At 38.3% G+C, this 9,981-nt stretch overlaps 1 pseudogene; it reads right to left on the reverse strand.

The window, feature by feature from the left end:
* Positions 1-2,001: 2,001 nt before the first annotated feature.
* LOC149197900 (DNA topoisomerase 2-like) lies at positions 2,002-8,007 on the reverse strand (annotated as a pseudogene).
* Positions 8,008-9,981: the final 1,974 nt, after the last annotated feature.

A 9,981-nucleotide genomic window follows, 5' to 3' on the forward strand; every position in this document is an offset into this window, starting at 1 on the left:
TTGGTTAAGATTACAAATCTGTGAAGGTTGTATTCGGCGAGCAGTGAACACTGTGGCCACTGGACCACGATTGTGATTATTAAATGTTGTTATATTTACTACTCACTTTCTTCACTGAAGCTTTCTCCCAAGTTTTCTTCACTAAAACCTTCTCCCAGTCGTTGGCATAGCTGCTCGAATACTCCCACTCTACATTGTAGTTTGGGACATCCAGACACATCAAGCTTCACCAACGATCTCAAATGCTCAACTTTGGGCAGCACCTGTAAATTGGAACATGGACGTAGCTGAAGAATTTGGAAGCCCTTTAGATCCCCAACTGAGTCTGGGAGCATTTGCAGAGCATGGCACCCTTTCAGGTCAAGACTTTGGAAAACCGTCAACTTCCCAACCGAGTCTGGCAGCGTCCGTAGAGCGCGGCACTCGCCCAGGACAAGACTTCGAAGGCCCGCCAGATTCCCAACTGAGTCTGGGAGAATTTGCAGAGCACGACACCTACTAAACATGGCCATTGAATTTCAGCCCTTGACCATTACAGACAAACCATCCACATTTTTTCAAATATCAATGAAAACCATGGCACGGTAGAAAATCCAGAAATTCAAATTGCAGATCTGTTTTATATATTAATATGAATATGAAAATCTTGGAGCCCTAAATCAAACCCAGATACATGAACCATACACTGAAAGTGGCAAATATATTAAAAACAGGCAAGGGCATCATATATAGTCCCATGATTGAAAATTAAAAATTTCTCAAATAGAAGTACTGTAAAAGCCACCAAGCTAAACTTTACCTTCTGAGCATCTTTGAAAAGTTTCCTGATAAACAAAATCAAAAGTGTATCAATTTCAGATCTCTCACATGTTTCTGCAGTTTCTTCTCAGAACCCTCACCTAATCATAGAGTACAAATTCCAGCAGCTGTGTGGGAATCCAATTGCTCAAGACATGCATAGAATGAACAATGTCCAAAGTATTTTCAAAGAATAGCAGCGTCTGTGTTATAGTGATATACATGACGAAAGTTCCTATTCCTCCCTCATTCTCACGGCGAAAGTTCCTATTCCTCCTCCGATGTCCAACCCAATTCGAATTGTCTTCTTCTTCAGATTCAATACCTCGTCGACAGAGTAATCCATGGAGCCACCGCCATTTACCCACCTGGTTTTCTCCCGGCCTTGAAGATCGAAGCAGACTTTGCAGTCATCGAAGCCCTTCTGGTATTTTCTCTGAATGAGGCAGGAGTAATTCTTGCAAGAATATACAGTCCAGACGACACTGTAAAATCAGGGGGGCTTTTCGCATGCTATCAGGAAGTTGCAACTTCTTCCTTAAGCTCAGGCGTGAGCCCACAGATGTCAAGTGAAAGGTGAAACGTTTTTTCAAGGTTTTTAATATTTTAAAACATTTTTTATTTATTAAATCACACAGCTAATCAGACGGTTGATTTTTGTTCAATCGTCTAACAAAAAATCTAACGGCTACGATTAGGATAGAAAGGCATTTGGGGGAGTTCACTTCAGAGGGAAACGCCTTACGGCGTAAATATGGATACAGGAAGTATACGAAGTTTTGCATACATACACAGAGCGCCCCTGTGACTCCGCAGCTTGATCGAATTCAACCACAACAGATAAAGCACGCAACTGATAACAAATTAAGAATACACTACACAGGAATCACAGAAGTAACACAGATTGCTCTGCAATATTTTCATTCATACACAAATTCCTCTCGCTCGACTGTCTTTTATTAAATCAAAACACAAATAAATACATTGTGGAGATTATTCCAGCTCCACGAGAGCAGGACCATAAGATCTAATTTAGCACAATCAAACTAACTCAGTATAAAATATGTTTTATATCCTGCTTTCTACAGTATAATGAAGACAGCGGTGACCTTCCTAAAGTAAAGCAAAAGAAAAATATTTACTGAAGCATCCTCTGAAAGTTAATGTTAATTACTTGAATCACCAAGTGAAAGACATCATGAGACCATTCCATAACGTAATGCCTTATCTCTATTAACATATGAGATACACACCTCGAACTAGATAATCCTTACTACAATGCCGCTCATAAGGCCAGTTCATGCACTCCTACAGAAGTGCTTTCTCCGATGAGAGGCCAGCACTCTCTCCAATACCAAAAAGAGAGTGCTAAAAGGATCAATTAAATGATGAAATGCACAGCCACATGAGACCTGCATACTCTACATACCCCACACCATAACAATATAAATGCAGCGATGGTAAATTCTGGAATAAAACAAGATATTTCCGCAAACTATTCCTGCTACTTTATCTGACCAGGCAAATAAGTGTAGAATCACGGATACATGGAAAGCACATTGCTTCTATGCAGATGTGATGTGTAAACAGTGATATACCATTTTCTGGATCTTATGCAAGAGATTTGCGATTCAAAAATGACTAGTTTTTTCTCACATATGAGATCCAAAATGCACACCTGATATCCCAATTGGCGTAGCAGAAACAGAACTGACTTAATGACAAGATGTTAAGAGGCCTGCACCTGATGTCCCAATTGACGTAGGAGAAACAGAACTGACTTAATGACAAGATGCTAAGAGGCCTGCACTTTGCAATCTACAATACCAAAAATATATTTGCAGTTGAATGATGGAATGCATCAACAAATGAGGCCTGCGTGCTGTAGATAGACCATGCCATAAAGATACATAAGCAGCAAGATTAAATTGTAGAAGGAACCACAAGATATTTCTAGATATTCTCTGTGACTTTATCTGACCAGGCCAACAAGTGCAGTTAAGTGACAACCACATTGCTTCTATGTGGATGTGATGTCAAAAAGTTGTACAAACATTGTAGTCTATGTCAACTATCATTGATGCTAAAGAAAAGCATTTTTGAAGCTTGCAAGAAGATACTTATGCCATCCAAAGAACCCATAACTGATATAAAATCAGAACCAGAAGAATACTTGGTAAAATATGTACATTGTGCTGAATAGCTTTCCTAGATTGGTCATAATCTTCTATTCATTGATGCTAAAAGAAAAGCCGTTCTGAAGTTTGCCGTAAAAGGCACTAATGATACAACTGTTTTGAAATCAGAACCACCAGAATACCAAGTAAAAGATGCACATTCTTCATTGAGAACCTTTCCTACTTTAGTCATCATCTTCTACAAAATCTGAATCACTGATGTCAACTTCATCTTCATCACTGCTCTCACTCAAGGCATACTGCACAGGAGCTCGAGTCGCTCTCTGTGGCCTGCTTCGCCCAACTGGCTTTGGAGCTTCGTTGACTTCTTCAGGACTTCGTTGACTTCTTCAGGACTATTGGACGAAGATCCAGCAGAGCCATTTGCACTAGGAGGACTTGTATCACTCTCCTGCATCAGCTTTGACATTACTGACCCACTTTTCTTGTTGAAAGGAGATGGTCTCATTTTTCTCACTTTTTTCTCAGGGGATTTCTTGTAAGGTGATGGTTGTACAGCATCAACAGCAGCATCAACAGAAGTAGGCTTTAGCATTTCATCAATCAGCTTTTGTCCCTGGGTTGGCCTTTTGGGTCCTCTCTTTCTAGGTACAGGGGCAGTAGTTGTAGAATTAGACTTGTTAGGGTTTGTTTTCGAGGGTTTGGAGGCCTTAGCAACAGCAAGCTTCTTTGACCCCTTCCTAGGAATGGCTTCCTCATAATCAGTGTCGTCATCTTCATCAATTCCAAAATCAGAATCACCATCACTGGCAATAGTGGCCTTCTTTGTTCTCCCATTGGCAGCCTTCCCTTTTGCACCAGCCTTCCTTGGTTGTTTCTCTCCCTCTTCATTTTCTTCTTCTTCTGGAATGGTTTCCATTGTACCATCTTCATCTGACATCTCAACGTAGACAGGGGCAGCCTTTTTTGCCCGTCTAGTGGTCTCTTTCTGGTTTGGTTTAAAATCTTCAGTTGGTGAATTTTGTTTGCTTCCCTGATCCTCAACAACTGCAAATTGAAAAAAATACAAGTACTCAGATTACAGAATGCAAATTTATATTAGAAGAGACTGAAGTGCCCAAATAACAAAAGTTTTATATTCATGCATTGTATTTTTTATAGGAGACTGTTTGGTTCTCCCACAATTTATGGACATCATTGTACTCAATAGTCCCTTTGACCTACTTTGTGGTCATTAGTTGGACATAGATATAATTATCTCATCTTATCCCATCTCTTGAGTAAATATCAATTGCTGCAGAAAAAATATGATGAGGAACCTGATTGATCTGTTGATAAGCCATTGTTATAAGATGCCAACCGATCCTGCAGGCTGTTATCTAATTCATCGTCCTCATCGCTTTCCACTTCCTGAAAAGATCCAATTCACATCATCCATGTTAAACAACAACATAAATTGGATCCTACGGAAATAAATAGAAAGCAACTTAAACAAACCATTTGTTTTTTCGCAGCCCCTTTCTTGCCGCCTCCACGCTTGGGTTTCGCAATTTCTGCAGATAGATGCCAGGCATACGTCAAAGCTTTTACAACCACAGGGATGACATTTATAACAGTGAATTTCAATCGCAGTTGATTAAAAACAGCATTACCATTCTGTGCATTAGTTGTAGTAAGAGAGGCAGTCGATGCCTGATTGTTGGTGGTTGATTGAGAATCAGTTTTTTCAGCAGTTACAGTTTTTTTGGTATTTTTTTCTCTGGTTTTTGCCTACTTGTCTGAAGATTCTGGCAGAATCATTTCCCATGTTGCTCAATTCATATTCATCATCCTTGGGCTCCTGTAGTTCTTGAGCCTACAAAAATTACAGACAAGTGAGAAACCAAATATACCAAAAGCCATAAGAGTGGATGAAGCAACTCGTTTATCAGACAGGATGAATCACACAAATCTCGATCTACCAAAGGTGTCAAAAGATGAGGAACATACATCCAACTCCTTTGTAAAGGCATCCAAGTCTTTCCACCATAGAGATTTGGGTGTTGCCTTTTTAAGCTCCTCAACGTCATCCTCAAGCTTGTCTCGTTCAGCACATAATTGCTGCACCTTTTCTAAAGTCAATGTTCCTATTGCCAAGGATAGAAGATACTCATAATCTCCAGCACGAACACCCTTTACTGTCTCAATGTTGTCTTCAGGAGACTCTTCAGCATCTTCTATTGCCCCAGCAATAGCTGCCTCAACAGGTTTTCCCTTCTTGGGGAATGGGGTGAAGCCTTCGTTCTTCAATTCAAGCAGCAACTCTGCACGTTTCTTGTTGCTCACTATGATTTCTCCATTTACAACCCCCAGTATGAATCTAACTTTATTGTCCAATTTCAGCAAATCAAGCTGAAGGTTGTCCAATTGGACTTTCTGGATTCACAATTTCAATTCAATGTTAAAAGCGTTCATTCCAAAATTTTGTTGTTCATTATATGAAACAAAAACACAATTTGTTGGGCTTTCAAAATTTCAATCCATGGCATCTTTTGACGAGGCATTGCCAAAACAAGTTCTTGGAGACAAAGTAAGACAAAGAGGGCAGGCACAGAAATGGCAGAAAACAAATGTGTTGGTAATGCTAAGCCAGAAAGAAGGCTCTGGCTAAAGAGGATAGCACAGAAAAACCCTACCTTTCTCTTTTCATAGAATTCCAGTCGGATATGATAGAAGTCCTCCAGAACTGCAAGTTTATGAGGTAATCCCATTTAGAACCGTTCTTCAACTCATGCATTTAAATACAAGATTGAAGCCTACCAGACAACCAAATAATGATGAATTTAAGGAATGTACCTTGCTCAGGGGTCTCATATTTATGAATGATTCCCTTTGAGTCAAAAAGATGCATGTTACTTGTATTGACTGTAGTAGTCAGTGTGAATTTCTTTAAAAGACCCTCTTGAAGTGCAATCTTCATATTCTCTTCAGAAAGTGACACCTCAAAATGGACCCTGGTATCAGTATTGTATTCCTTGTAGTCCTGGAAGACAAATATTTTCATTAAAAATCATTTCACGATATTTAAAAATTCTTACGTGTAACCTATTTGTATGAATGACAGCAACCCACCCTTATGAATGGATCTTTAATCTTATCATTCCCAGTCATCAACGCTTCCAAAAATTCCTTGTAATCCTGAGTCCACTTGCGAACGGGCAACTCTGTAATTCTCAGTGTGGTCTCATTAATTTCTTCTATGATGCCACTAATCGTGTAACTCACACAATTATCCTTTACAGCTGTTTGTTCAATTGTACCCTGAACACACCCAAGATTAAGAGTGAAAACAACGGTTGAATCAAATTTGTAAAATATTCTGCAAATCTCTATATTGAATAATGGACAGAATATTACCTTAAAACCCTTGTACCAAGGTGTCATTGGCTGCAAGGGTTCATCATTAAGCATGCGCTTTATATTTGCGGCAATATCCCTTGGGTTGTAGTTAGGTACAAAGGAACTCCAACCAGTTCCAATTCCTTCACTTCCATTCACAAGGACCATCAGAATAATTGGCACATATCTAAGCCACATACAGAAAACCAATGAAAACCCATGCTTGCAATAAAACATATATATAACACAAATTCCTGGTGTACAAGACTCCCCAGGGTTATACGAAATTTCTGAATCCCACAATTCGCCATCCTTCTGTACCTGCCTATCAACTTATACACAATTCTGAATACAACAATTTATCACTCTTCTATACCGAACTACTTACCACGTTGGCTCAATTTTCTGGCCATCTTCATTCAAGTAATCCAAGAGTACATCATCGTCTTTTGGGAACAAAAGCGTGTTATTGGTGACAGGCATGTGAAAACATATCGAGCGCTTGCATGGTCTTTTCCACCGTCATAAACGACCCACATAGGCAGGAGGTGTCATTTAGATGTAAGAATAAATAGCAGTGGTAAAGATCATTAAGATTCAAAAGCAACTACCTCCCTGAATTTCTCACCTGGGCTCTGGTACCAAATTGTCCAAGCGGGGCAAGAAGGTTAATGTTGTTACTTCCAACAAAATCTTGTGCCATTCCAATAATTGTGCTAGCAAGACTCTGCTCACCGTGATGGTAAGCAGAATGCTCTGAGACATAACCCGAGAATTGAGCCACCTGTTTAAGGAAACAACATTATTATTGTAAATTCCAAGAGTCCGATAAGCACTGCCGATAAGGGAGTAAATAATTTCATGGTAAGATGAGACAACCTTTGCTTGCGTAACAAAATTTCTCTTGAAAGAACAAAACAATATTTTTCTTTGCCCTGGTTTCAAACCATCAACCATGGATGGGATGGATCTTTGCAAATCAGCCATGGAAAATAGGATCAGTTCCTTGTTTACAAAGTCGTTGTACTTGATAAGCTTGTCAGTCTGGTCCAAATATGTCCCCGGCTGCCATTAGATTCATTAATGTTAGAATTGTGAGCAAATTAGCAGTCTTCCATTCAACAACATTTACTCATTATGGAAACTAATTTCATTACCTCAAAAATGTCTTAGCCAGTTCTTTCTGGCCTCTATTTTCTTCTTGCTGAAGGCTAATTCAATTGCATCTCCATCGTCATCGTTAATCCACATGAAGTCTTTTTTATGTTTTTGCAAATTTTTAAAATATTCTTTCCCCTCTTTAGAAGTACTTGTACCGAGACCCTGCATAATTTCAGGAATGAATGGCAAAACAAAAAATAGCTGACCCTAGTAAAAATAGAGCTCGGACTACAAAATATACAAAGAAAACAAATTCCAGGGCTTTCGGCCCATTTACAGATAAATCAAAATCCACACTACATTTTCGGAACTATTCAAAGAAAAAACATGAGACCTTGAAGCTTTACCTTTCTGTGCTTATCGTTGAGCTCCTTCGTGACGGAGGCCTTGTCGTTTGACACCATTTTCAGCGCAGAATGTGGAAGAATATATTATTTACACAATAAACCGGAGTAACAGAGGAAGAAATATCGGTATGTGGAATGGCGATTGGCACTCCGCGCTCTTCATTACCCGGACCGCATCGCCTCAGTGACATTTTTGATCGACGGTTCTGCTGTTTGTAATCGTCTAACATCTCATCGTACGGCGTCAGAGGAGGACAAATAGCCAAAATGGGGGATGTATCTCAGAGGGAAACGCCTTACGGCGTAATTAGAAGATCATTAAAGTTATGACGTATGCTTATCACAAAAAACCAAGAAACTGTTATTGCATTCCATGTAAAAGAGATGTATCCCTATTCTAGACCTAATACTTCTCGGATTATCGCTCTGCTTGGCTGCAGTCGTGGCACACACAGAGAAGGCTACGCGAATTAGTTGCAGTAGTGAGTGCCAATGTATTGAACTCAGTTGCTTGTAGCTAAGTTATAATAAATCTCGACCAAATAGAGCTCTCCGGGATGTGTTCCAGCAGTAAGTGTGAAACTAGTTGGTTTCGCTCGTTCAAATTAGTGCTGCATAGGAAGAGGAGCTTATTACGTTGCTACAATTTCTCCTAGAGGTAGATCGGGTTTCATATGTATCTACATCGAGTCCATATCAGGATATAATTGATTATCTTCAAAAATAGGCATTTAGATATTAGATTAATTTGGTAAATACGGATGGGTATTAATGTTGCGGAAGAATCATAAAATAAAATAATTTTATTTTAAATTATCATTATAGTTATATAAATTATATGGTTATAGTTATATAATAATTTATATAGCTGGTAAATAATCGTAAAAATTATTATAATATTTGTTAAATTAAAATAAAAAAATCATAGAAGTTAACTAAATTATATGGTTGAGTGTAAATTTTCAAAATCTGGAATTATAATGAAAGAAACAGTTTTTGGAAAGATATGTGTGAAAAGAATTTGAAATTTAAAAAGTTTGTGGTGAAGACAGGTAAAGAAGGAGGAGAACCTAATCAATTTATAAGGAATTCCCATACACCATTCATGCGGAGTTATTGTCTTGCAAATGTCTTGGCATTCAAATCATTTCGAGAGCTCTCTTGCAGGCTATATGAAACAATGAAGTGAGTGGATTTGTAGAAGGTTGTAGGGGTGCTCCAAAGGTAACCCTACAAGCCTATCCCATAATTTTATTAACATAAATTGTGTAAGGGAGTGACAATCTTTCATTGGTTTTTCTAGCTAGGTGAGGAATGATTGAAGTTGCCGAGCAATTAAGCTTTCATCCAGTTGCATTATTCAGATTTAGATTGCATCGGGTCCAATATGCACCGAGAAGGAAATTAGCAGTAGAAGGGCTTCTACTCTTAGGAAGCTACTCTATGATTTCATTTTTCTTGGGCTAGATAGTGGCATTTTGCAGCTGGTTAATTCTTTTCCAAGAAATATTATTCATGAACATGATAAGCAACATGAGATACATTTAATGTCTTATGAACATCTTCTTAAATACAGAATGACTCTTAACTCATTTATTCAGCTGAATTCTAGAAACTATCATCATCAGCAGTGTATTGCAAGGAATAGTACATGTGATTCTAATCAGAGACTTGTCTCAGATGGTATGTTTATTTTCAGTCTCAAGGGTGCAGGTCAGTATTGGGAAAAGTCATTGTTACATTTCTTTGGTATTGCATCATCATTTCATGCTTTAAAAAGTAATGAAGCCTATTTTCAAGTGGAGAGGAAGCCTATAAGTTTTCATGACAAAGCATTTTCAAAAGCAGATCTAAAGTTTCCTTATCATGATTTGAAAACTAATGTATTAAGTGAATGTGTTAGTCAATGGACATATCAGTTAATAGATGAAGAAATAGTGATTCAAGTAAATCAACAATTACTTAGATACTTTCAAAGTCAAACTAAGTTGCAGCAGTATTTTCATCATAGCTGGATGAGTTATGTGCAACAAGTTCACTTAGCAATAAGTCAAAACGAAAGTAAATCAAGTCAAGTAAATGATATGGAGTCAAAATCAAAGGAGTCTTTAAATATTTTAGTTATTCTGGAAAGTATATTGTTAATACCCATCAGATGT

This window comes from Pinus tabuliformis, chromosome 2_2 (genome assembly GCF_031772625.1).
Source record: "Pinus tabuliformis cultivar Carrire ecotype Pingquan chromosome 2_2, CPIR1, whole genome shotgun sequence".
Classification (NCBI taxonomy): Eukaryota; Viridiplantae; Streptophyta; class Pinopsida; order Pinales; family Pinaceae; genus Pinus; species Pinus tabuliformis.